Source organism: Ovis aries, chromosome 12 (genome assembly GCF_016772045.2).
Source record: "Ovis aries strain OAR_USU_Benz2616 breed Rambouillet chromosome 12, ARS-UI_Ramb_v3.0, whole genome shotgun sequence".
In the NCBI taxonomy this organism is placed as follows: Eukaryota; Metazoa; Chordata; class Mammalia; order Artiodactyla; family Bovidae; genus Ovis; species Ovis aries.
Window position 1 is genome coordinate 57,050,228 of NC_056065.1, and position 27,450 is coordinate 57,077,677.

The 27,450-nt window shown below is 42.0% G+C and overlaps 1 protein-coding gene across 1 annotated transcript in view; it reads left to right on the forward strand.

The window, feature by feature from the left end:
* The first annotated feature begins 666 nt into the window (after positions 1 to 666).
* The window catches only part of PAPPA2 (pappalysin 2), a 356,164-nt gene continuing 329,380 nt past the window's right edge, over positions 667 to 27,450 (forward strand). The window contains exons 1-2 of the mRNA XM_060396631.1: positions 667 to 838; positions 8,839 to 8,987. The gene's annotated coding sequence lies outside the window, so the exon portion shown is untranslated. The remainder of the gene's footprint in view (positions 839 to 8,838; positions 8,988 to 27,450) is intronic.

Here is a 27,450-nt window from a genome sequence, read left to right on the forward strand (position 1 = left end):
GCAGCTGGAATCAAGATTGCCGGGAGAAATATCAATAACCTCAGATATGCAGATGACACCACCCTTATGGCAGAAAGTGAAGAGGAACTAAAAAACCTCTTGGTGAAAGTGAAAGAGGAGAGTGAAATAGTTGGCTTAAAGCTCAACATTCAGAAAACGAAGATCATGGCATCTGGTCCCATCACTTGATGGCAAATAGATGGGGAAAGTGTCAGACTTTATTTTTTTGGGCTCCAAAATCACTGCACATGGTAACTGCAGCCATGAAATTAAAAGACGCTTACTCCTTGGAAGAAAAGTTATGACCAACCTAGATAGTATGTCGAAAAGCAGAGACATTATTTTGCCAACAAAGGTCCATCTAGTCAAGGCTATGGTTTTTCCAGTGTTCATGTATGGATGTGAGAGTTGGACTGTGAAGAAAGCTGAGTGCCGAAGAATTGATGCTTTTGAACTGTGGTGTTGGGGAAGACTCTTGAGAGTCCCTTGGACTGCAAGGAGATCCAACCAGTCCATTCTGAAGGAGATCAGCCTTGGGATTTCTTTGGAAGGAATGATGCTAAAGCTGAAACTCCAGTACTTTGGCCACCTCATGGGAAGAGTTGACTCATTGGAAAAGACTCTGATGCTGGGAGGGATTGGGGGCAGGAGGAGAAGGGGACGACCGAGGATGAGATGGCTGCATGGCATCACAGACTCGATGGATGTGAGTCTGAGTGAACTCTAGGAGTTGGTGATGGACAGGGAGCCTGGCGTGCTGCGATTCTTGGGGTCACAAAGAGTCGGACACGATTGAGTGACTGAAATGAACTGAACTGAACTGAAGGTGGATAAATAGGTATGTCAAAAAGATGTTTAGGATTTCTTTTAATAAATTAGGATAGAGGTTCCTAATGAAGTTAATAGAACAGTGCCAATCTGGCTATCTCATTATTGGCTGGAATACTTGAAGCAGTTCAGATTTCTGGTTCTTTCTTCTGTATTTTTGAAAATCTCCTCAGATGATCCTGATACACAGTCAGGTTTGTGAACCACTGCCATATTCTTTAAAATAAGATCAAAACTTTGAAAATCTTAGCTGTTGGCAATTTTCCAGAAATAGATTATGTAGTACAGGTCCACTGAGAGTTACCAAGGTAGCTTTTGGGAGGGAGGTACTGGTCTTTCTGAAAGTTATAGTTCTTAATGCAAGCATTTGCCAAGTGCTTTTCTGGTCTTTTACCAACAATGTGTTTATTGTGTGTTCACAGTCTTTTTGTCTGAATGCAAGTTGGCACCCATTATCTTGGGCGTTTGAGATAGTTCTTATTTCAAATAATCTTCCCTCTTATTCTCACGAGTATAGATGTGCTACAAGGATCCACACTTTTGAGATGGAGTTCCATGCTCACAGAGATTATAAACCTGCTCAGTGACTTCCAAGCCAGTGAGGGGAACTCAAGGTCATGTTTGCCTCATTATACCCTTTGCCTCTCCTCTGTGACTGTTGACTAAGGGCTTATACTGACCCTGAAGCTCTGTATATATTCCTCTAGTCCTTGCAATAACCTTGCAAAAAATACCTCTGGAGTCCTCCATTTTGTGGATGGAGTTTTTCAAGAGTTGATTATTTCCGGTGCATTGTTGCCATTCAAATACTCTTTCCGACTCTGGCAAAGATTGCTCCGTGTTCACTAAACCCCATTGCCTTTTCCTCATGCATGCACACCCACACTACATTTCCCAGCACCTGTTTCATTAGATGTGACCATGTGATTGAGTTCTGGCCAATAGAATATGGGCAAAATTGATCACTCCACTTCCAAGCTTAGCCCATCAAGAAGCCCCAGTATTATCCTTTGGACTCTTTTTCTGTTTTTCCCATCGGCAAGCTGAATGGAGCAGATGAAAACAAACAAACAAACAAACAAAAACCCTAGAAGATTCAGAAAAAAAAACTTGATTGTGTGGCTCCTTGTCAGAATTCTGTGGTGAGAAATAATTCTCACTGTGTTAAGATGGCCATGAGCCTCCCCTGATTAATGCATCTGCCCTGTCTTTGGCCCATAGCCTCTGCAGCTATAATACCAGTCTTTGACCTAAGAGCCCCAGAGCAGTGGGCAAAGGTGAGCAGTCTCTCAAAGGAGCTGCCAGGAGGGCAATGTGACATAAAGAAAAGCACTTGCTTGGAGCTGGAAGAAATGGGTTCACTTCTCACTCTTGGTCTAAGTGTGTGAACTCCACTGATTGCTGTTATAGCCAGAGAGTGTTCCCCTGTGAAGTGGGAATAATGAGAGATGACTTATATAAATGAATTTGGTCATAATGCCTAATAAATCTAAGAACTCTTCAGAAATGTAGCAAGAGTTTGGCAGATGCTGGGACATCCCTGGTGGTCCAGTGTTTAAGAACCTGGGTGTGCAACTGCTGAAGTCTCCAAGCCTCTAAAGGGTCTGTGCTCGGTAACAGAAGATCCTGCATGATGCAATGATCTTGTGTGTTGCAACTAAGACCCAATGAAGCCAAATAAATAAGTAAGTAAAGTTGGTGGAAACTGAAGGAAGTGTCAAAGAGGAACAGTTTGTAGCAACTCCAGAGAGTCAGAGGTACCCCCATGGTTATACTGGGCAGTGTCCTGCATGGCAGCTCTGTAGTGAGGGTTCTATGTGTATTATGACACATTGGACCCTATGATGGCTCTAGTAGGGTTGTCTAAGTCACTTGCATCTGAACAACTTTTGAGTCCTTTTCCCCCTGCTTCTTTCTTGTTTCAGGGTAATGATAGAATGTCAGTTCAATGAGGAGAGGCCTGCCATCTTTTCCCCTGATGTGCATGGAGCACCTGCCCCGAGGCCTGGTACACTGCATGTGCTATATTTGTACAGGACATATTGTATTTGGCTCAATGACTAACTCATCTCAGAGGAACAAAAGGATGATTTATTCTTTTCCTTTTATCCTCATATCTTCTTCCTCTGTCCTGCAGGTTTGAATGGTCAACCCTGTATATTTAGACTTCTGGACAACTTTGCTTCTGGGGTTGTTTGATGACTTTTTGGTTCACCTCAAAAAAAAAAAAAAAAAAAAGGAAGAAGAAATTGCCAGGTGTTCAGAAGAAATTCCTCACCCAGTTTAGTACTTTGGTTTAAAGAAGTAGAACTGGCTTTGAGACAAAGATGGGAAGCTAGTAGCAAGTTATTCCACGTCTGTTGGCCCTGTCCTACTCCCTGATAGAGCTCTGGTTAGACCAGAGTCTCTGATGGGGTTGGGGACAGGTGAATGCCACTGATCCGGACATAGAGTGCCAGACAGGGTGGCCAGTTCATCCTAATTTGCCCTGGTCTTTCCAGGTTTGAAAACTGAAAGGTTGCATCCTGGAAACCCCTTCAGTCCTGGGTAAACCAGGACAGTTGGTCACTACTGCCATGTTTCAGGACCTAGCATCAGAGATCAACATGCCAAGCTTTCCGGGAAATTAAAATAGAGGAAGTTTTGCTCAGGCTTCAGAATCAGGATTCCATGCCTGCCTGCAAGCAGGCAAGTCAGGCAGCACTTTAGATAGGAAAGGGAGTGGGTTTTGGAATTCTTGAGCCTCTGGAGGTTTGGCCAAACCCAGGGTCTAACAAAATCCTACGACTAACAAGGTGAAATGAATGCAATTGCCAAAAGTTTAAAGTAAAACCAGAGGTACAATTTTGCACACAAACTGATGATATCAGTGTGCAGCCTGGGATTTTAAGTGGGAGCCCTCAAAACCACAATTTGAAGTCTCACCCATGAGGTGAATGCACTGCCCAAGACCCTTTCCCAATTGGGACCCCAGATTGCTGTTAACAAGGGACTTCCCAGTGCTGTTTAATTCTGCACTGGATGTTGGTTGGCCCAATTTTGTGATGTACGTGCTGTACTTCTCTCTGTTGTTTCTATTTCTTTTCTTTTAATGACTGTATATTGAAATTAAGTCAAATAATCTTCTATAAAAAGTTGAAATTGTTTATATGTGTGATGAGTGATTCCTTTTGTCAACAAATGCTTCAAACCTAAAATGAAAGTAAAACTTTAAGCAAAACACAAGCATCAGTTCAGTTCAGTTCAGTCGCTCAGTCGAGTCCGACTCTTTGCGACCCCATGAATCGCAGCACGCCAGGCCTCCCTGTCCATCACCATCTCCCGGAGTTCACTCAGACTCACGTCCATCCAGTCAGTGATGCCATCCAGTCATCTCATCCTCTGTCGTTCCCTTCTCCTCCTGCCCCCAAACCCTCCCAGCATCACAGTCTTTTCCAATGAGTCAACTCTTCGCATGAGGTGGCCAAATACTGGAGTTTCAGCTTTAGCATCATTCCTTCCAAAGAAATCCCAGGGTTGATTTCCTTCAGAATGGACTGGCTGGATCTCCTTGCAGTCCAAGGGACTCTCAAGAGTCTTCTCCAACACCACACTTCAAAAGCATCAATTCTTCGGCACTCAGCCTTCTTCACAGTCCAAATCTCACATCCATACATGACCACAGGAAAAACCATAGCCTTGACTAGACATACCTTAGTCGGCAAAGTAATGTCTCTGCTTTTCAATATGCTGTCTAGGTTGGTCATAACTTTTCTTCCAAGAAGTAAGCGTCTTTTAATTTCATGGCTGCAGTCACCATCTGCAGTGATTTTGGAGCCAAATAAATAAAGTATGACACTGTTTCCACTGTTTCCCCATCTATTTCCCATGAAGTGATGGGACCGGATGCCATGATCTTTGTTTTCTGAATGTTGAGCTTTAGGCCAACTTTTTCGCTCTCCTCTTTCACTTTCATCAAGAGGCTTTTTAGCTGCTCTTCACTTTCTGCCATAAGGGTGGTGTCATCTGCATCTCTGAGGTTATTGATATTTCTCCCAGCAGTCTTGATTTCAGCTTGTGTTTCTTCCAGTCCAGCGTTTCTCATGATGTACTCTGCATAGAAGTTAAATAAGCAGGGCAACAATATACAGCCTTGACGTACTCCTTTTCCTATTTAGAACCAGTCTGTTGTTCCACATCCAGTTCTAACTGTTGCTTCCTGACCTGCATACAGATTTCTCAAGAGGCAGGTCAGGTGGTCTGGTATTCCTATCTCTTTCAGAATTTTCCACAGTTTATTGTGATCCACACAGTCAAAGGCTTTGGCATAGTCAATAAAGCAGAAATAGATGCTTTTCTGGAACTCTATTGCTTTTCCATGATCCAGCGGATGTTGGCAGTTTGATCTCTGGTTCCTCTGCCTTTTCTAAAACCAGCTTTAACATCAGGGAGTTCACAGTTCATGTATTGCTGAAGCCTGGCTTGGAGAATTTTGAGCATTGCTTTACTAGCATGTGAGATGAGTGCAATTGTGCAGTAGTTTGAACATTCTTTGGCATTGCCTTTCTTTGGAATTGGAGTGAAAACTGACGTTTTCCAGTCCTGTGGCCACTGCTGAGTCTTCCAAATTTGCTGGCATATTGAGTGCAGCACTTTCACAGCATCATCTTTCAGGGTTTGAAACACAAGCATAGCTGGGTGAAATGGAACCTTCCACATTCAAAGGACCCTGAGGGCTCAGATGTTAAGAAGTCAATATGCTGAGATGAACTAAAGAATAGAGATCTTTCCCCTTTCTTCTGGATGCACCAGTCTTCTGAGATTCTGAATGTTCCTATAAAGGGGCAGCTCTTCCACTGATCTTCATATACCTCCACCGATGACAGAGAATTCATTTCTTGTTTGCTAGCAAACATACAGAAGGAGATTTAATTTGACTTGGAAAAGGAGGGCAAAGTGTTGTTTCTTATATCTTAGGAGATGAGCAAATTTATATTAGTTACCCAAGACTTGCCCAAAGGCCCAGAGCTAAATAGTGTAGAATCACTGCTTGAATAGAGCTCTATCTGGCCCAAATGTTGGTTTTCTTTCCATTCTACAGCACCTTAGGAGGTATGGAATGAAACACTGAATGAAAAGAAAAGCAACAATTTGTCCCTTCAAGTGGACTTTTAGACATGCTCTCATTTATAACTGTCTTTTTCTTTGTTTCATTGGATTGATTTGATTTAGCCTCTACAGTACCAGTTTCCCCTTCTTTCCTAGTACAAATTTCTCAGTCTGACATTCAAGACTAATGGCTTTAGCTCTCAGTTCAGTTCAGTTCAGTTCAGTTCAATTGTTCAGTCGTGTCTGACTTTGCAATCCCATGAATCGCAGCACGTCAAGCCTCTGTGTCCATCACCAACTCCCGGAGTTCACTCAGACTCACGTCCATCGAGTCAGTGATGCCATCCAGCCTTCCCATCCTCTGTCATCCCCTTCTCCTCCTGCCCCCAATCCCTCCCAGCATCAGAGTATTTTCCAATGAGTCAGCTCTTCGCATGAGGTGGCCAAATACTGGAGTTTCAGCTTTAGCATCATTCCTTCCAAAGAAATCCCAGGGTTGATCTCCTTCAGAATGGACTGATTGGATCTCCTTGCAGTCTAAGGGACTCTCAAGAGTCTTCTCCAACACCACAGTTCAAAAGCATCAATTTTTCAGCACTCAGCTTTCTTCACAGTCCAACTCTCACATCCATACATGACCACTGGAAAAACCATAGCCTTGACTAGATGGGCCTTTGTTGGCAAAGTAAGGTCTCTGCTTTTCAATATGCTAGCCTACCTTTTTGGAGGTACTGCCCTGACATCTTCCATGTATCCTGTGCTTCACCCAGGCAGTTCTCTTCACACTTCCCCCCTCTAAGTATTTTCTGCTGTGCCTATGCCATGGAATGCTCTTTCCCCAACCTCCCTTATCAAGATCCTCAGTTCAGTTCAGTTGTTCAGTCATGTCCGACTCTTTGTGACCCCATGAATCGCAGCACACCAGGCCTCCCTGTCCATCACCAACTCCCAGAGTTCACTCAGACTCAGGTCCATCGAGTCGATGATGCCATCCAGCCATCTCATCCTCGGTTGTCCCCTTCTCCTCCTGCCCCCAATCCCTTCCAGCATTAGAGTCTTTTCCAATGAGTCAACTCTTCACATGAGGTGGCCAAAGTACTGGAGTTTCAGCTTTAGCATCAGTCCTTCCAAAGAAATCCCAGGGTTGATCTCCTTCAGAATGGACTGGCTGGATCTCCTTGCAGTCCAAGGGACTCTCAAGAGTCTTCTCCAACACCACACTTCAAAAGCATCAATTCTTTGGCACTCAGCCTTCTTCACAGTCCAACTCTCACATCCATACATGAGTACTGGAAAAACCATAGCCTTGACTAGATGGACTTTAGTCGGCAAATTAATGTCTCTGCTTTTTAATATGCTATCTAGGTTGGTCATAACTTTTCTTCCAAGGAGTAAGCGTCTTTTAATTTCATGACTGCAATCACCATCTGCAGTGATTTTGGAGCCCCCCAAAATAAAGTCTGACGCTGTTTCCACTGTTTCTCCATCTATTTCCCATGGAGTGATGGGACCGGATGCCATGATCTTCATTTTCTGAATGTTGAGCTTTAGGCCAACTTTTTCACTATCCTCTTTTACTTTCATTAAGAGGCTTTTTAGTTCTTCTTCATTTTCTGCCATAAGGGTGGTGTCATCTGCATATCTGAGGTTATCGATATTTCTCCCGGCAATCTTGATTCCAGCTTGTGTTTCTTCCAGTCCAGTGTTTCTCATGATGTACTCTGCATGTAAGTTAAGTAAGCAGGGTGACAATATACAGCCTTGACGTACTCCTTTTCCTATTTGGAACCAGTCTGTTGTTCCATGTCCAGTTCTAACTGTTGCTTCCTGACCTGCATACAGATTTCTCAAGAGGCAGGTTAGGTGGTCTGGTATTCCCATTTCTTTCAGAATTTTCCTCCTTCAAATTCCCATGAAGACTTCCTTGATCCTTCCTTTCTGATATCCTGAGTTAAAAATGCCCTTATTCACTTACTGCCATTTTAACTCATTCTGCTTACTAGAGGGTTCCTTGAAGGCAGATTATTTTTTTAATAACCTCCAAGATACCTTAGAACAGCAATCTGTACATAGTAGGCACTCTATAAATACTTGTTGAAGTGCAGTCCAGAGAATTAAAGGGAATTTAGATTTTCCCAGGTGTATGACTTAGAACTGGGACAAAAGCAACTTTGCTGAAGTATATTTGAGAAAAATCAGGTGGGGAAAAACAGATAATAGAAACAGAAGTGAGAGAGTGAGGCCAACAGCCCATTTCATTCTAAGAGTGTCCCCGAAAGTCTCAGAAGAAGCCAGAGTTTGATCTCTCTGACCTTCCTCCAAGTGTCAGGACACACCTCCCTGTGGGTGAAAGCCTATCCAAGGCTCTGCTTCCAGCCCGCAGTTAACCAGGGAAAGCAGTCAATCAGAGAATGCGCTGAATCTAACCTCCTGGGTGCGGAATTCACTGAGGTCTGAGCTTCAAAGTGCTGCGGATGTCAGTTATATAAAGTTATATGGCATGTTCTTCTCTCCTGTGCTGAGGGGAGGGTACTGGGGGGAGGATGAGGAAGGAGAACAGCTATCAGCCCAAAAGAACTGCTGCAACAGCTAGGGTTCTGCCTTCCCTCACCACACACATCTCCTCCAAATGTGCCCTTGGAGTTGTATTCTCCAACCCAAACAAAAAACCTGGAGAAAAAATGATTTTGTGGCTAGCTCTGTTTTCAATACCGTGGAACATTTGCCGGCATGGTGATCCATCACCAGACTTTTTTTTTTAACCTTGCAAGATGGCCACTTGTCTTTTTAATCGGCATGTTTGCATCCATGCTGCTACTTACTTTCTCTCAAGGCCAAGTTTTCTTTCTTTTCCTTTTCCCCTGATTTTTGCCACCTGTACCATATTTATTCAGAGTTTTTTTTCTCTAATCCCCTCTTTAGTGCCCGGAGAAGTCATACCAATAGGCTGGAGAAATTTCGAAGCTTGATGCACAGAACTGGCTGAAAAATCTCAAGAATATCACACACATTCTGGAAATTGTGCTCTTTCATATTTGCAAGTGGGCACGTAGCATGCGCTGTGTGAAAAGGTGAGGCTCACGATTCATCAGAGACTCATGAGCTACCTGCTCTTAGAACTGGATCAGTATAGTCCCTGCTGCCATCTGAAGTCCTGGAGATGAGATAACCCTGGGGATTTGAGGTGGCCAGGCCTAGGAATCACAATTCCATTTAAGAGAAATGAAATCCTCATGCTTTTCTCAGGTGTTGAACTCTTTCTTAAGGCAGCAGCTGTGAAATCTATGAAGCTTACGGGTCATTGCCATCTTAAGAGAGCTACGGAGACTTCCCTTTTCCCTCTTAAACTGTCCTGTGCTAGGTAGAAAGAGGCTGAGACTGATACAGACTCCCACCAAGCAGCTGTGTTATCTTGGACAAGTCACTTAAAATCTCTGGATCTTAATTTCTTTATTCATAAACCGTTAGAGTTGGAAAAGTACATGATTCTATATTAGGGGGTCTATATTTCATGGAGTTCTCTCAGCTATTGGGATTGCACTGGGATGAAAAACAGGGTCTAAGAACCAGAATCCAAAGTTTTACAGAGCTTAAAGGAGTTTGTACATTTTTTTTTCCTTTTCCTTTTCTCTGCACTTTCATGAGTTTCTACTTCTTGCTTCCAACTGGGAGAATCAATTCTATGACCACATAAAAGTCTCCTTAGGCCCAATATCTTAGGCTACTTTGGTAGTTCATAAAAGACGACTGAAGTTTTAGCTCTGTCTACATGAGGCTCCCAGGCCAGACTGGAACTGAATGTTCTAATTTGTATTGAATTATTTGCCAAGCAAATATGAAGCTCTTTTGATGTAAACAGGAATATTCACACCAACATGGTCCTAGCAGCAGGCAGGCAGACCAGATCCAACTTGGATCCTGCCTGCTTCCAGGAGCTCTGCATTACTATTGATGTAAATTAGTCCAGCTTGAACCATGGGATGGCTGAGGTTCACCACCATTTGTTTTCAGTGTATTGTGTCAAAGGCCAGAGCTGCAAGATGCCTGACTTTCTGAAAAAGGATGAAATCTGAAAAAGGCTCTGTCTGGGCATTAGAATGCTTAGCATGTTTTTAAGCATGATGTAAAGATGGGTGGAAGCCTGGAATTATAGTCAGAGAATCAATCAGTGTTTATTGAGAGCCTTTTGTAGGTGCTGGGGATATAGCACTGATGATGTTTCTTGAAGTGCTGTTTTTGCCCTTTTCAAGTTTTCCCAAAGAGTCTAGATTTTCAGTGAATTTTCTCAAGCACACTGGTTACTGTTCTACCTTTATTAAGGCAGAGGAAAGGAAAGCAGCTTTCCTTTCTAGAATTTCCAGGAGTTCCTTACAAGGATTTGCTAAGGTTGCTGTTTAACAAACAACTGATATCTGAGTTTGCTTAGGGGTTCCAGGTGTCCGTGTTTCTCTTTATATAATTCCCAGGACCTTCTTTCCAACTGAAGCGTGGGAAGTACACAGGTCCGTTTTAAAAAATCCCCAAATAGAAAATGAAGTAAGTAGTCCTTGGTATATTATGGAACACCTAATAAACACAAGTTGGCCCTCTGGGGCATTTGGGAACAGATGGACGTTGATGCTAATGGTAGCATATCTATGTCTTGGGAACTGGGCTCCCTAGAGACCTCCTGACTAAGGGCTGCCTGGGCTCAGAATCTGCCCTGACATTATGGCAGAGGTGCTAAAGAGAAGCTGTCTCTCACTCTGAGGTTTTTCAGTCCATAAAGCAGCAGCAATTTTGTTGTGGAAGACCCCGGCAGAAACAACATGAGAAAATTGAAAACACATAAGCACATTTGCCAGGTTTAATAGCCCTGCTCAGGCTCTCCATCTCCGGTACCTTAGGCATAAATTGCTGACCTCTATTTAATTTTCTGAACTGCAAGAATTATGGGCCCAAAGTTCAGTGAATTGGAAGAGGTAAGCTTTTATGCCTCTGAGCCAGCTTCCCCATAAGCATTAAGTCTACAAATAAAAGCAACATTTCTATTTATACTTCCTGGGGTTTGTGTATCACAGAAGCCAAGCACATCCCTGCAGCTAGGCGAAGGTGACTGCACGGTCAATCTCTGTCCAGGTAGTGCGACGGAGCCTTCCAATTTGGGCCAGAGGAAACAACCAGAGCAGATGGACAAGAGATATTAAAAATAACACACGCAATTTCATTCGGAAAAGGGCACCTGCTCAAACAGTGACTGATTTACTCGCAGCGGTGTTTGTTTGATTCTCCTTCTGGCCACTGGTGACAAATGTGTACTAGGGGAAGTCTTACGTCCAGACCCTTCCTGGGCACTCACTTTTAATGGTGGCCAAGGGCCCAAAGGGCAACCAGCTTCCTGTGCCCACCTGGCCGTGGGTCAACACAGCGTCACTCTCTCATTCCAGACATGCAAGAGCGTCATTCTGGCCACCATGCACGCAGGTGATCCAAACACCCACGTCATATTTCCTTCGTGGCCTCGCCTGACTCTTCTGCTCCGTGCTCCCTGGACCCATCTTAGCCTCTGTTTTTGTCTCCATCTCTGGTGCCCAGCATCAGCATCATCACTTGACTCCACACATGTGTATTGAACACTGCCCACCAGCCAGGGGTGGGGGCTACCCCTGACAGACTAGAAGCTTCTCTGCTCACCCCAGTATCGTCTCAACTTGGGGGATTAACTCAGATTTGTCCTTGGCAATAATATAGGTGATTCACAGCGAAGTAAAGCTCAGCTTTGTGAAATTTATGTTTGATTTCCCACTAGTGCTTCTTTACATGCCCCCTGTCTTTCCTCAGGGTCATTAATTACTTGCTTCTTTCCTCAAACCGTTTCCTCCTATTCCTGTCAAGGCATCGACTTTCTGCCCCTTTCCTTCTGCATGCGTGCTACAAGCAGGTTCTCAGTCCGGTTCAAGTAAACCTATATGGGGAACCCCTTTCTAGGGATGAGCTTTGTATGTCATGTTGCCTAGAGTTTTCTGAAAATAACACCTCAATTCTAAAGTGTAATTCAAATGGTAAAAATTATAGCCATCTTGGCAGGCTGCTAGGGAGTTATTTTGGGGGAAGTGGTGATTCTGCTTACAATATTCCCTGGCTTTATCCATAGGTTCTGCCTTGGCAAGGAGGTAGGTCAGGGACACCATCATCTTAAGCCATTTTATTCAAGCTGAGTGCAGGGTCCTGGACCACTAATAGACCTGCAGCTGCGGAAGATATAATGTGGTCAGTCTTTTGTTTCTTTAAACCACTCGAGTTGGAGCTATTTGTTATTCGACTGTAGTGAGAGTTTCCTTGTTTTCCTCTGAGCAACCTGCCCGAGTTGAGTTGCACTGCTTCCCTGCCTGCTTCTCTAGTGATGCTCAGACCTTCCTAAACATTTGTCACAAAGCACTTTCTTCTAAAGACTTCTGCTTGTGTCTGTGGCAGCACTTTTCAAACTCATATGTGCCTGTCTCCTGGAGATCTGGTTAAAATGCAGCTTCCTGGATAGTTTTCACCAAACTCCCAAGTGTTTGTTGATGGTGCTGGTTCCTAGAGCTGGCTTTCAGCAGAGTAGGTCTAGACCTTCGCTGTCCAGCATAGCACTCATTGGCTGTATGCGGCTACTGAGCTTTTGGATGTGACTGGTTCAAAGACGTGCCATAAGTGTAAAACACACACCAGATTTTGAAGACATAGTGTATAAAACAAGACTGTGAAGAAGTCTCAGAGATCATTTTTAAAAATAATATTGGTTTAGATTTTGAAATTATGGCTTTTTGAATATATTTGATTCCATAAAACATATTCTTGTTTATTTCACCTTAAAATTTTTACTTTGTAAAAACAAACATGACTACAAGACAGTTTTAAACGACATCCAGGACTTGTGTTACTTTTCTGTGGGACGGTGTCTGACTAGAGAACCGTGCAGCAGAAGAGAGATGAATTGCCAATTTGAGCTCTGGTCATCTCCTTGCATTTCTGTCTTGCGGCCCCAGCATATTTAATTGCTATTAGCTCCCTGTCTAGCTTGCCTTGCTTCTAACATTAGGATCTAGGTTGATTTCTTATTTCTGGGTGTTCTCTGGGCCCAACCTAATTACTCACTATTCTCACAGTTCTGACTTCCCTCTCAATCTCCATGATTCGTACTTTCCAAAGCCGCAGCAAGATGGTGGCTCAACCCTGTCCAGATTGGAAGAATCATTCCTGCTGAGAACAAGGGAAGAACATGTTGTAAGTATAAAATTGCCTTTAGATAAGAGAAAAATCATAAAAGAAGGAACACTTTTGAATGTCCTTGATGACTTCAACAGATAGAATGGATTCACAATTAGAAGGAGGTTATTTTATTTAGGATTGTTGACTGAGAAAAGCCTGTTTCAATGCACGCTGTGGCTTAACTGAATCCGCGTTTTTAGTGGATATGTGCACAGGAGAAGCAGTCCCCACACTGGAGCTAATCTCTGGGAGCAGCAAGTGTTCTCTAACTCAGTTGCCTTCTCCCAAACTGAGACTCCTGAAGCAGACATGCAGTGATGTGGCTTTCAGAAGGTTTAGAAAGAAGAATGAAGGAGAAGAGGGAGAGTTAACAAACAGTTGGGATGGAAATGATTTGCTCTGGGCATCCTGCTTGAAATTACAGTGAAATCTTTTGTAAATTGCTTAATTTCTTGCTTTTGGGGTGCAAAAGGATCCGAGATTGCTCTTTACCATGTTCCTCATACTCCTGTTACCATTCTCAAGATCGGAGGGAGACTGTAGAAGGCTGTGACAAAAAGTGGAGAGGAATGGACCAGCTTGCCACAGGATAGAGAAAAACAGGAAGAATGAAATGATAAAGAGGTAAAGGGTCAATGAATAAAATATGAGAAAAGATGTTAGGAGAAAGAAGCATGCCCTTTTCCAATTTCCTCCACATTGCTGGCTGGAATGTAGATGTGATGTCTGGAGCTCATGTAGCCATATTGGACTTTGAGGCAGAACATGTTGATATTGTGGAGCAACAAGAGAGAAGGAACCCAATTCTTTATGATGGGGGAGCCCATACTGTGCTATTTTGCTGACCTCCAGATTTCATTTTCATAAGAGCTGAATTAAAAATCTTCCATCTGGCTTAATCTACTATTCTTCAGAATTGCTCTTTCTCACAATTAAGCTAATTCTCCTGAGCACTGAGGCATGGAATGCATATAACTTGGCGAAATGAGCACAGTGGCCTAAAGGCACATGAGAAAACTAGGGGCTAGTGTTGGGGTTTCTTATGAGAGCAAAGCATGTTAGGGGAGACAGAGAAGAGCACCAGGCTGGAGAGAGAGAGTGCAATTAGGGCCAGGGAAATAGCATCCATAGCAGTAGCAAGAATGGGATCAGACAGACCAGGATTTTAGTGCCAGCTATGTCACTTACTAGCTTTGTGACCTCAGAAACACGCGTTATGTCTCTGAGTCTCAGTTTTCTCATATATACTTCAGGGATAAGAATCATCCTTGCTTTTTAGATTTTTGTGAAGAATCAGTGAGAAAATGCACATAAAGTGCTTGCATAGTGCCTGGCACAGAGTGAATGCCACCTGTTATTATTTGAAAGGGAAGGCAGGAAGCCCTGAGGACACATTCCATCTAGTGCTTCTGATTTTGAAGGTCTCCTACAAGAACTCTTAGGACCTAGGACTGTAAAGTCCCTGTGGGAACATATAAGGCTAGAATCTAAGTTGATAGAAGAAGGGCTCATCACTAATTAAACTAATTAACCATTCATCAGAGCAGCCTGTGGGGTAATACTGTCATGGGTATCTCCACTCACAAGAAAAATAATAGCATCATTAGCAGCAACCTGTCAGGGAAATAAGGCAAAAAGTTCTGAAGCAGCAGCCACCTGCTCGGTTTGTCTAATACTTTTCTTTCTCTGGAAAGAACAGCAGGTTGTGAGAAAGATGTTTTGCCTGTGACAGTTACAGAGGGCACGGCCGGGGTGGGGGGGGGGGGAGGAGGGGAACCTTCTTGTGCTCCTCTAAAGAGTAATGATTATAATAGTAACAGTAACATTAATACATTACTAATAATGTTGTATCCATTATCTATTGCCACAATGATGCTACGTAAGAAACAATATTGTAACAAACAAAACCTCAGTGGCACACAATGATACAGATTTATGTATCTCAGGAGTTTGTGGAATTTAGTTGATTTGACCTGGCTGATGTCTGCTAGATTAGTTCATGCCTCTGAAGTTAGCTGCAGTTTGGGTGCGTGCTCTGTGGCTCTAGGTTAGATTTGCTTATGTATGCGGAGTTGGCTAGGACTCCCTGGTCTAGAACTGGCTCAGTCAGGATGATTGAGAGCACTCGCGCTGGTTCCTAGTTCTCATCCTCCAGCAGCTCAACCTCTGTTTTGAAGGACAGAGCAGAGCAGCAAGGTCAAGTACATCCAAACAGGCAAATCATCCTCTACTTGGTCTTGTTCACTAATGTCCCACCAGCCAAGCCTGGAGCCAGTGTGGGAGGGTCCCACTGAAACAAAAATAGGAAAGAATAAGGAGCTGAGGGTGTTGACCAATTGCAGCAAGTGTTATTCAGTCTACAAACATGCAGTCTACATTGACACTGCTAAGCTCTGCTCATTATTAGCTCATATAATCTGCCTCTACCCCTGTGAAGGAGGTACAAGTATCATCCTGATTTTGTAGATGAGCAACAGAGGCATAGAGAAGTCATAGATGTAGTATTTAGTGGAGCTAGGCTTTGGGGCTTCCCTGGTGGCTCAGAGTAAAGAATCTGCCTGCAATGCAGGAGACCTGAGTTTGATCCCTGGGTCTGGAAGATCCTCTGGAGAAGGGCATGGCAACCCACTCCAATATTCTTGTCTGGAGAATCCTCATGGACAGAGAAGCCATGTACAGGCCATGGGGTCGCAAAGAGTCAGACACAACTGCATGCACACACACACACACACACACACTAGAGCTAGTCGTGGACCTCACGTACCTAACTCTGAAGCCCATGCATTTAACTTCTGTACCACACTGCTTCCATTCATGACCATGTTAAGGTATAGCTCATTTTCTGGGAGTTTCTTTTTAAAGGGATCTTTATAGATTCCTCTAGATCTGGTTGAGAATGAGGGGAAAGCATGTTGTGGAAATAATTTATAGTCTGATAGCTCCTTTGCTTTGAGTTCACTTTCTACAGATTCAATTCTGCTCCCCAGTGGTGACTCAGTGGACTTCCACTGTCCACTTCCTCCAAGGCAGTGGGCAAGACTTAGACGTTAGAAAGTGCAGAAGTCTGAATGTTGCCATCCATGCTGTACCATCTTACACTTGGTGATTATTATCTTGGGACTTAAGTTATTCTTACGCCATTTCATCTAGCATATACTTTAAGTGGTTCTATAAATACAAGAGGTGCTCAATTCTATACTCTGACATTTTAAAATTCTGCGTATCTGCCTAGTGATCAGATATTAGCATATAAAACTGGAAAACACCTTGCACTTTGTTCATGCGCCAAGCTCTGTGTCTTATTCTCCTTCTTTGCTCAGTACTTAAGGAGCCACATCCTTTTTTATTTTTTTTCCACTGAAAAAGATGATCATTTAAAAGCAGAGGAGGTATGTTGTGTGTATGTGTGTATGACGCTGTAATGTCTTAATATGGCTAATCAATGAATAAAAGTAATTTGAGGAAGATTTAAGTTCAGCATTTCTGCAGATGTAAGAGAGAGAACTCCTCAATTTCTCTGTGAAATTACCTCCTGAGACACCTTGATAAGGGACTCTGGTTCTGTTCACCTCATGCATCTGAAAGCCTGGTCAACACAAACAGAATAAGCTGCCATGCCCTAGGGCCATTCATCCTTGGCTGTTAATGCCATGACCTCTGAGATCCTGACCCTGCTGCTTAGACCTGTAGTGTGACCCTGATCACCCTGCCTTTTCACCTCTTGGCTGCCTGGACCTCTACTGATTCTTTCACCTCTTCCCCTCCTCATGTTTCATGGATTCCTTCTTCCTACTTGAGTCCCATGTCCTGAATCCAACTGTTCAGCCCAGGCCTACTTCTTTCTTTCCTCTGAGGAAGGTTCTTGCCTCAGCTCTGTTTATTCTTCATCTCAACACATTGACTCCAAGCACCATGGTCTTGCTTGGATCGCATTATTTCTCATCCGCCCATCCTAACACTTCACGCTACTCACATAGACTCCCAAGTGACAGGATTCCACTTCTAAATCTCCTCCCTCCTTTTTCCAGCCCCAACCCATAAAGCCAAGACAAAGCCTAGGACGGTCAGTCTTCACTTGTCTGGAACATGTATTAGCTGTCAGACTGAGCCAAGCACTTTATAGTCATTCTTTTTGTTTATTTTTTAATATTTACTTATTTATTTGTTTGATTGCATGAAGTCTTAGTTGTAGCATGCGGACTTAGCTAACCTGTGGTGCGTGGGGTCTTTGTTCCCCGACCAGGGATAGAACCCACGTCCCTTGTATTGCAAGGAAGATTCTTAACCACTGGACCACCAAGGAAGTCCCAGTCATCTTTTTGTTTAATCCTCACAACAACGTATGCAGCAGGTACCGTGGTAATTTTTCCACTTTGTAAAAGTGGAAATCAAGACAGGGAGGTCAGGACATTTATCTAAGGTCACACTGGTACTGAATGATGACGCCAGGCTTCTGAACCACGTCTGATTAACTCCAGAGCCTGTGCCTTGATGCACTATGTTCTCTTCCAGATTTCGTCTTGAAGCCAAATCAAGCTGTTCACCACTCCATTTTTGGGTCAATCTTGCTTTTCTTCAGTCCCTTCCTCTAATCCCCCTCCCCATAGTCCATGCTAGTCCAAGCTCCCTAAGCAAAATTCACACCCATGAATTTTCAAAATCCTCTGCCTTATCCCTAGACAGTATTTCACAAATTTAAGCCAGCTATAAATCCTGCTTCCAGCTCTTCAATCATGAGTCTTTGAAAGAGATAAAAGAGGCCAGCAGAAGTTCTGGTTCTGAAAGTCTTACAGTCTGTTTTTTGCTTGGCCTCACAGGTTTAAAAGTTTTGGTTAAAATTATGGCTGTTTACATAACCTTTACAGATTATCCTTCAGATTCTTGAAGAGACTTCAGTCATCTCTGAATCCTTTTTTTTTTCACCTACATCCTAATGGCTTGGTGGATCCTGAGGCTTACATGGTGATGAATGAAACTGGGATTTGAGTTTAATAGGTGCTAAATAAAGAACTTTTATTGCCTTGCTGGATAAGCCCCCTACCTCACCCCCTCAGTTCAAATGCCTGTGTGCTGGTCTAACCAGGCAGAGAAGAGCCGTTCTGATGGCAGAGCTAGAGGGCTCAAGAGTTGTGCCAGTTTTCTCATCTGGCTTTCTGGGTTGGTATGGAGTGCAGGGCATGCACTGAGGTTGGCTGGACTGCTCTGGGCCTAGCCAAGGAGGAGGTGGCAGAAGCAGTGGAAGGCAGTCAGAGCTACAGGCTCAGGTCATGGCGGCCTGACTGTGGGAGCCACAGATGCCACCACGCTCAGCAGGGCAGATCCCTCGCACATGGCCTCTATTTCTGCTCAGTTCTGCAAATGTTTACCCTGGCTTCTATTTTATTGTCTAGGCTCTGTCCTAGATTATAAAGACACAGGGCTGAATGAGAAAAGGTCCATGAGCTTAAGCAGCTAATAGTCTGGGGCAGAAGGAAGACATAGCTAGAGAGAGAAATGTCTGGGGTGCTGCTTATGACTCTAGCCAGGTACTGTGTGGGTTTTTCTTCATAAGATATAGGGCATGTGTTGAGCCGGTGGAGCAGAGATTTGTGGAAGTGAGTGCTGCTGCTCCAATAAATCTCTCTTCCTTTACTGAACAGAGATTTATTTAGACACCGGATCTCCTACCCTTCATTCCACTTGGACTCCATGTGGGTCCTGCTCCATTCTCAGGAGACCTCATGTCAGGCAAGAAGTCAGAGAACATTCTGGTTTTGGCCTTGCTTTAAAAAAATGTTTTTCCAGCTTTATTGAAGTTTAACTGACAGATAAAAACTATATATATTTAGGGCATAAAATGTGATAATTTACTGTACATGCACATTGCAAAATGATTTAAAAATCAAGTTAATTAACACATCCATCACCTCACATGCATCATTTTTTAGGGAAAGGGGGATGAGAATGCTTACCATCTACTCTCTTAGTAACTTCCAGTCTACAATATATTATTAATTATAGTCAACATGCCGTACATTAGATCCTGGAAAATACTCATCTTTTTTGGTACCCTTTGACCAACGTCTTCCCATGTCCCCTACCCCCAACCCCTGGCAACCACAGTTCCTCTCTCTGGTTCTACAAGTTAAACATTTTTAGATTTTGTATATAAGTTGAGATCAGACAGTATTTACTCTTCTCTCTCTGACTTCTTTCACTCAGCATAGTGTCTTCCAGGTTTATCCATCCATGTTGTTGTGAATGGAAGAGTTTCCTTCTTTCTCACAGCTGAATTATATATATGTGTGTGTGTTTGTGTGTGTGTAACAATACATATGTATGTGTGTTGTTGTTTCATTACTCAGTCATGTACAACTCTTGGCAATCCCATGGACTGTAGCCCGCCAGGCTCCTCTGCCCATGGGATTCTCCTGGCAAGAGTGCTGGAGTGAGTTGCTATTTCCTTCTTTGAGGGTTCTTCCTGATCCAGGGATTGAATCTGCGTTTCCTGCACTGGCAGGCAGATTCTTTGCCATTGAGCCAGTAGGGAAGCCCATATATGTATATACATATATAATATATATAATATACACAATATTATATAATACATAATACATATATATAATATACATATATATACACACACACATATATATATATAAAATATATATATATGGGCTTCCCAGGTAGTGCTAGTGGCAGAGAACCCATGTGCCAGTGCAAGAGATGTAAGACATGAAGGTTCAATCCCAGGGTTGGAAAGATACCCTGGAGGAGAGCATGGCAACCAGCCCCAATATTCTTGACTGGAGAATTGTGTGGACAGAGGAGCCTGGTGGCTACAGTCCACAGGGTAGCAAAGAGTCGGACATAGATGAAGTGATTTACCGTGTGTGTATATATATATACTTATATATATATATTTATCAAAGATTAATCCTGTGTCAGTTGCTTCATTTGCAATTATTTTCTCCCATTCTAATGGTTGTCTTTTCATTTGCTGTGCTTTTATTTTAAGCTCTTATTTTTTCTTTTGTTTATTTTTGTTGTTATTTCCATTACTCTAAGAGGTGGGTCAAAGAGGATCTTGCTGTGATTTACGTCAGAGTGTTCTGCAAATGTTTTCCTCTAAGAGGTTTATAGTTTCTGGTCTTACATTGAAGTCTTTAGTCCATTTTGAGTTGATTTATGTGTGTGGTGTTGAGAAGTGTTGTAATTTCATTCTTTTGCATGTAACTATTCAGTTTTCCCAGCACCACTTATTGAAGAGGCTGTCTTTTCTCCATTGTATAGTCTTGCCTCCTTTGTCAAAAATAAGGTGTCCATAGATACATGAGTTTGTCTCTGGGCTTTCTGTCTTGTTCCATTGAGCTACATTTCTGTTTTTGTGCCAGTGCCATACTGCCTTGATTACTGTAGCTTTGCAGTATAATCTGAAGCAAGGCAAGTTGATTCCTCCAGCTGTTTTTCTTCCTCAAGATTGCTTTGGCCCTTCAGGATCTTTTGTGTTTCTATACACATTGTAAAATTTTTTGTTCTAGTTCTGTGGCAAACGCCATAGGTAATTTGGTAGAGATAGTACTGGATCTGTAGATTGCCTTGGGTAGTATAGTCATTTTCACAATATTGATTCTCCCAATCTAAGACCATGACATATCTCTCCATCTGTCTGTGGCATCTTTTATTCCTTTCATCAGCGTCTTGTAGTTTTCTGCATACAGGTCTTTTGTCTCCTTAGGCAGGTTTCTTCCTAGGTATTTTATTCTTTTTATTGCAGTGGTGAATGGGGTAGTCGCCTTAGTTTCTCTTTCTGATTTTTTTTTTTTGTTAGTGTATAGGAATGCAAGGGATTTCTGTGTATTGATTTTTTATCCTGTGACTTTCCTCATTTCATTGATTAGCTCTAGCAATTTTCTAGTGGTATCTTTAGGATTTTCTACGTACAGTATGATGTCATTTGCAAACAGTGAGAGTTTCACGTCTTTTTTTTTTTCCAATCTGAATTCCTTTTATTTCTTTTTCTTCTCTGACTGCCAATGGCTAGGACTTCCAAAACGATGCTGAATAATAGTGGTGAGAGTGGGCACCATTGTCTTATTCATGATATTAGAGGAAATACTTTCAGTTTTTCACCCCTGAGGATAATGTTTGCTGTGGGTTTGCCATATATGGCCTTTGTTATGTTGAGGTAGATTCCTTCTATGTCTATTTTCTGAAGAGCTCTTTTTTTTTAATGTTGAATTTTATCAAAAGCTTTTTCTATATCTATTGAGATTATCATATGATTTTTATCTAATATGGTGTATCACACTGATTGATTTGCATATATTGAGGAGTCTTTGCATCCCTGGGATAAACTCCATTTGATCATGGTATATGATCCTTTTAATGTGTTGTTGGATTCTGCTTGCTAGTGTTTTGTTGAAGATTTTTACATCTATGTTCATCAGTGATATTGGCCTGTAATTTTCTCTTTTTGTGTGTGATATCTTTGGTTTTGGTATCAGTGTGATGATGGTCTTACAGAGGAGATTGGGAGTGTTCCTCCATCTGTAATTTTTTAGGAGAGTCTGAGAAGGATAAGCATAAGCTCTGCTCTAGACGTTTGATAGAATTTGCTTGTGAAGCCATCTGGCTCTTTGCTTTTTATTTTGGGGAGATTTTTGGTCACAGTTTCAATTTCTGTGGTCTGGTCATAATTTCTGTTCCTTTCTGGTCCAGTCTTAGAAGGTTCTACTTTTCTAAGAATTTGCCCATTTCTTCAAGGTTGTCCATTTTATTGGTATATAGTTACTCATAATAGTCTCTTATGATACTTGGTATTTCTAGGTTGTCTATTGTAACCTCTCCTTTTTCATTTCTAATTTTATTGATTTGAGACTTTTAATGTTTGTTTGTTTGTTTTGATCAGTCTGGCTAATGGTCTGTCAATTTTGGTTATCTTCTCAAGGATCTGCATTTAGTTTTATTAATCTTTGCTATTGTTTTATTTCTTTTTCATTTATTTCTGCTCTGAACTTTATGATTTTTCCCTTCTACTAACTTTGGGAAGTTTTTGTTCTTCTTTTTCTAGTTGCTCTAAGTGTAAAGTGATGTTGTCCATTTGATGTTTTTCTTGGTTCTCGAGGTAGGATTGTATTGCTGTAAACTTCCCTTTTAGAACTGCTTTTTCTGTATCCCATAGGCTTCGGGTTGTCATGCTTTCATTATCATTTGTATCTGGGTGGTTTTTTATTTCCTCTTTGATTTCTTCAGTGACATCTTTGTTATTTGCAAGTGTGTTGTTTAACCTCCATGTGTTTGTGTTTTTAGAGTTTTTCTCCTATAATTGATATCTAATCTCATAGTATTGTGGCCAGAAAAGATGCTCAATATGATTTCAGTTTTCTTAAATATACCAAGACTTGATTTGTGACTTAAGATATGATTTATCCTGGAGAATGTTCAGTGTGCACTTGAGAAAAGGTATATTCTGATGCTTTTGGATGGAATGCTTTGTAGATATAAAATAGGTCCATTGGGTATAATGTGTCATTTAAGGCTTGTGCTTCCTTATTAATTTTCCGTCTGGATGATCTCTGGCGTAAGTTGGTTGTTAAAGCCCCCTACTATTATATGTTGCTGTCAATTCCCCTTTTATGTTTGTTACCATTTATCTTATGTATTGAGGTGCTCCTATGTTGGGTGCATAAATATTTACAATTGTTATGTCTTCTTCTTGGCTGATCCCTTGATCATTTTATAGTGTCTTTCAGTGTCTCTTGTTTTATTCTTTATTTTAAAGTCTATTTCATCTATGAGAATTGCTACACTGCCTTTTTTTAAAATTTCCATTTGCATGGGATATCTTTTTCCATCCCCTTACTTTCAGTCTGTATGTGTCTCTAGGTCTAGAGTGGATCTCCTGTAGATAGCATATATATTTTGTATCCATTCAGTCTGTGTTTTTTGGTTGGAGTGTTTAGTCTATTTACATTTAAAGTAATTATTGACATTTATGTTCCTATTAGCATTTTCTTAATTGTTTTGGGTTTGTTTTTGTAGGTCTTTTCCTTCTGTTGCATTTCTTGCCTAGAGAAGTTCTTTTAGCATTTGCTATAAAGATACTTTGGGGATGCTGAGTTCTCTTCAACTTTTGCTTGTTTGTAAAGCTTTTTGTTTTTCCATCAATTTTGAATGAGATAATTGTTAGATAGAGTAATCTTGATTGTCGGTTTTCCCTTTCATTACTTTAATTGCACCCTGGCACTCTTTTCTGGCCTGCAGAGTTTTTGCTAAAAGATCAGCTGTTAACTTTATGGGGATTCCCTTGTATGTCACTTGTTGCTTTTCCTTTGCTGCTTTTAATATTTTCCTTTGTGTTTAATTTTTGTTTGTTTTATTAATATGTGACTCAGCATGTTTCACCTTGAGTTTATCCTGTATTGCACTCTCAGCGCTTCCTGGACTTGACTATTTCCTTTCCCATGTTAGAGAACTTTTCAGCTATAATCTCTTCAAAATTTTTCTCAGACCCTATCTCTTCTTCTTCTGGGCCCCCTATAATTTGAATGTTGGTGCATTCAATTTCATATTGTCCCAGAGGTCTCTAAGACTACCTGTAATTCTTTTCATTCTTGGTCTTTATTCTGCTCTTCAGCAGTTATTTCCACCATTCTATCTTCCAGCTCACTTATCCATTCTTCTGCCTCAGTTATTCTGCTATTGATTCCTTCTGCTGCTAAGTCGCTTCAGTCATGTCCAACTCTGTGCGATCCCATGGACGGCAGCCCACCAGGCTCCTCTGTCCCTGGGATTCTCCAGGCAAGAATACTGGAGTGGGTTGCCATTGACTCCTTCTAGAGTATTTTTAATTTCAGTAATTGTGTTGTTTGTCACTGTTTGCTTATTCTTTATTTCTTCTAGGCCCTTGTTAAATATGTTGAAAGATTCTTCTATTTTTTCCATTCTGTTTTTGAGATTTTGAATCATCTTTATTATCATTACTCTGAATTTTTTTTTCAGGTAGTTTGCCTATTTTCTCTTCATTTATTTGGTCTTGTGGGGTTTTACCTTGTCCCTTCATCTGCACAATATTTTTCTGTCTTTTCATGTTTTCTAACTTATTGTGTTTAAGATCTCCTTTTCCCAGGCTACAAGGTCATAGTTCTTCTTGCTTTTGATCTCTGCTCTCAGTGGGTGAGGATGGTCCAAGGGCTTATGGAGGCTTTGTGTTGGGAGTGACTTGTGCCTGCATTCTCGTGGGAGGAGATAAGTTTTTTCCCTCTGATGGGCAGGACCTTGTCAGGTTGTGTGTTTTGGGTGTCGATGGGCCACCTGTCTGCTTATGATAGGGTCTATTTTCCTATCTTGCTGATTGTTTGGGTGAGGCATCCAGCAGTAGGTGCTGCAGGCAGTTGGATGATGCCAGGTCTTGGATTCAAGTGGAGGCCTTCATGGGCATTCTCACTGATTAATACACCTGGCACTCAGGCGTTTGCTGGTGGTCTAGAATCCTGGACTCTCCATTCCCACCCCAGAGACTCAGACCCAGCATCTGATTGGGGAATCAAGATCCCACAGCTGTTTGTCATGGAAATAAAGTGGATTAAAACAAAACTAAGAAACAAAAAATGAAACAAAGACACATGGCAAAAGAAAAATAAGGCAAATAAAAACAAAAACAAAGGAACACACACAAAATAAAACAAAAGAAAAGACCAACAAAGTACAAGAGAGTGACCCAGTGAGCAAAGGAAACCAAACAATCATAGTGACCAATTAAAAACAAAATTAACTAAAACAAAAGACAGAAAACAAACCAAAGCAGAGTGTCAACTGAGAAATGAAGCAAAGAAAACCAGACAAACAAACAGAAATGGTAAAAAAAAAAAAATAGAAAAGCAAAATTAAAGAGCAGTAAATAAAAGAACTATGTCTATTAACGAAAAGCTACAAGAAAAGAACCAAAATAAATAAATAAATAAATAACTACCAACAAAACAAACAAACAAAAAAATCTCAAAGAACTGCAGAAAGCCAAAGTAGAAGTAGAAATATGTAAAAGAAATAAAAAATGTGATTTAAAAATGTTCCCCAAAGCCTAAATAAAAATAGTGATAATAAAAACAGCAGAGAAAAACAAGAGGAGGGAAAAAAAAAAGCCAGAATCAACCACAGAGCAAATCAAAACATGAGAATAATATTAAATGTTTTCTTTGTGTCCCAGCTATCAGCTCCCTTTCCCCCAGCTAGAGGACAGAGCCCACCTCCGCCTCCCTAGGAGGCCCTCCAGTGCTGGGGAGGGCTGATTTCTGGACCTGTTTTGGGGACAGCTCAGACTTTAATCTGGTCCTATTCCTGTGTGTGCTTGTCTCCAGTGTCCACAGCTTGCAGAGCTCTAGAGGGTTTTCTTTTTTGGGTACACTCATTGTCCTTTTGTATATTCCAAAGACACAGAGTCTACCTAGTTGATTTTGTGAATTTAATCTGCAGCTTATTTAGCCGATGGAGTATTTTGATTCACTTCTTTAGTTGCTCCACACCTGGAGCTCAACTGTGATTTTATGCCCACCTCTGCATGTGGGTCATCCATAGGAGTTTGCTCCTGAGGCTGCCCTGGAGGATGTGGGTCAGCCGCAGAGAGGACCAGATGAGGAGGTGGCATGGCTGCTTGGATTGCAGGGACCCTGGCAGCACCAGGAAAGCCAGAGGCCACCAGCACAGGACATATGGCTCTAGTAGAATTCTTTTCTAGCCTCTGGGAGCTTACATTCAAAGGGCTTCCCTGGCTGATCCTTCTCTATTGCTCAGTGCATCAGGCACTCAAAGGGCCGCTCTTACTGGGGTCTTTCTTTATTGCTCATCTGCTGGTGCCAGCATGCTGGGGGGAGAGAGGTTACAGTGGTGGCTCCAGCCCCTGCCCATGACTCAGGAGTAGCAGCCTGCTTCCGTACCCACTTTCCTCCAAAGGCATTCCCCACAGTGGATTTCCACCCTCCCATCCCCTCAGGCCATCGCCCCATAGTCAAAAACAGTCCTGGCTCCCCCCAGGGATTGCTCTCCCATCCCTGCCTCCAGCTCCCAGCCACTGTGCGCACTGGAGGGCTTGCATCCCTGTCTTGGAGTATGCAGGGCCATGGCAAGGATGGTCTGTGCGGTTCTCACTCCATTCAGATTGTCACAGATCAGCTGCCTCATTCTCTGATAGTCTCAAATGTTTCCCATCTGTCCCAACCGATTGCCCCGGATGCAGGAGTATCGCCCTGCTTCAGCTTCCCAACCCTCAGCTGCAGGTCTTGTCCCCGCTTTCTCTCCTTCTCCCTTCTTTCCTTTATCCTACAGAGCTGTGTGTGGATCCACATATTTCTTTCCAGTTGTCATGGACTTCGGCTGGTATCAGCTGGGGTTTTATGAGAACGGCTGCATCTGTAGACGTGTTCTCGATGCATCCATGGAAGGAGATTTGCTCCATGTCCACCTACCTCCACCATCTTGTCAACTCTCTGTTCCTAATTATTATGTATTTAACCACAAACATTCTAACCCAACTGAGTTATGTCCTACAATAATACTTTATTTATTTAAATAAATAAAACATGAAAGCAACACTGATTTATAACAGTATATAAGTTCCATGTTCACAACATTCTTTTTCTACTTCTCTATAGCCTACAACATGCTTACCACCAAAAGGTATTTTTCATCCATCATTGTACAGTGGTCCCCTTTACTCATTTCGCTCTCCTCCCAGACCCTTACCCTCTGCTAACCACTACTCTCTTTTTCGTACTCCCATGCTTATTTTTGTTTGATTTGGCTTGTTTCATTTTGTTTGTGTTTATTAGTTTTTCATATTCCACATGTGAGTGAAATCATATGATGTCTTTCTCTGACTTATTTCACTTAGCATAATACCCTGAAGGTCTCTATTTATTTTTAAGTAGAGGGAGCTTAATGGAATGGAGTAAACTGCTACTTGAGCAAGGAGAAGTTCCCTGGAAGATATTTAGGAAGATGATCATTTGACAGAATGCATTCTATATATCTTTGTGTGTATATGAGATACACGCAGTTCAAAGCACTATTAAGGGGTATACACTTCAGCTTTATCACCAAATACCATAAAAATTGCAGTTAGAGGCCTCCACATGGTTTCCTTCCTTATGAATGTTGGCAGTATGTCAAGAGCAAATATATATATAAGGTTCTATTAGATTTGTCTGTATAGTATTTTGGCCTTGAATTAGTTCTCAATGGGGGAAGTGCTGCCCCCTAGGGACATTTTGGGAAACAGCGAGCGTGGTTTTGATGTCACAATGATTGGAGGTTACTACTGGCATTCAG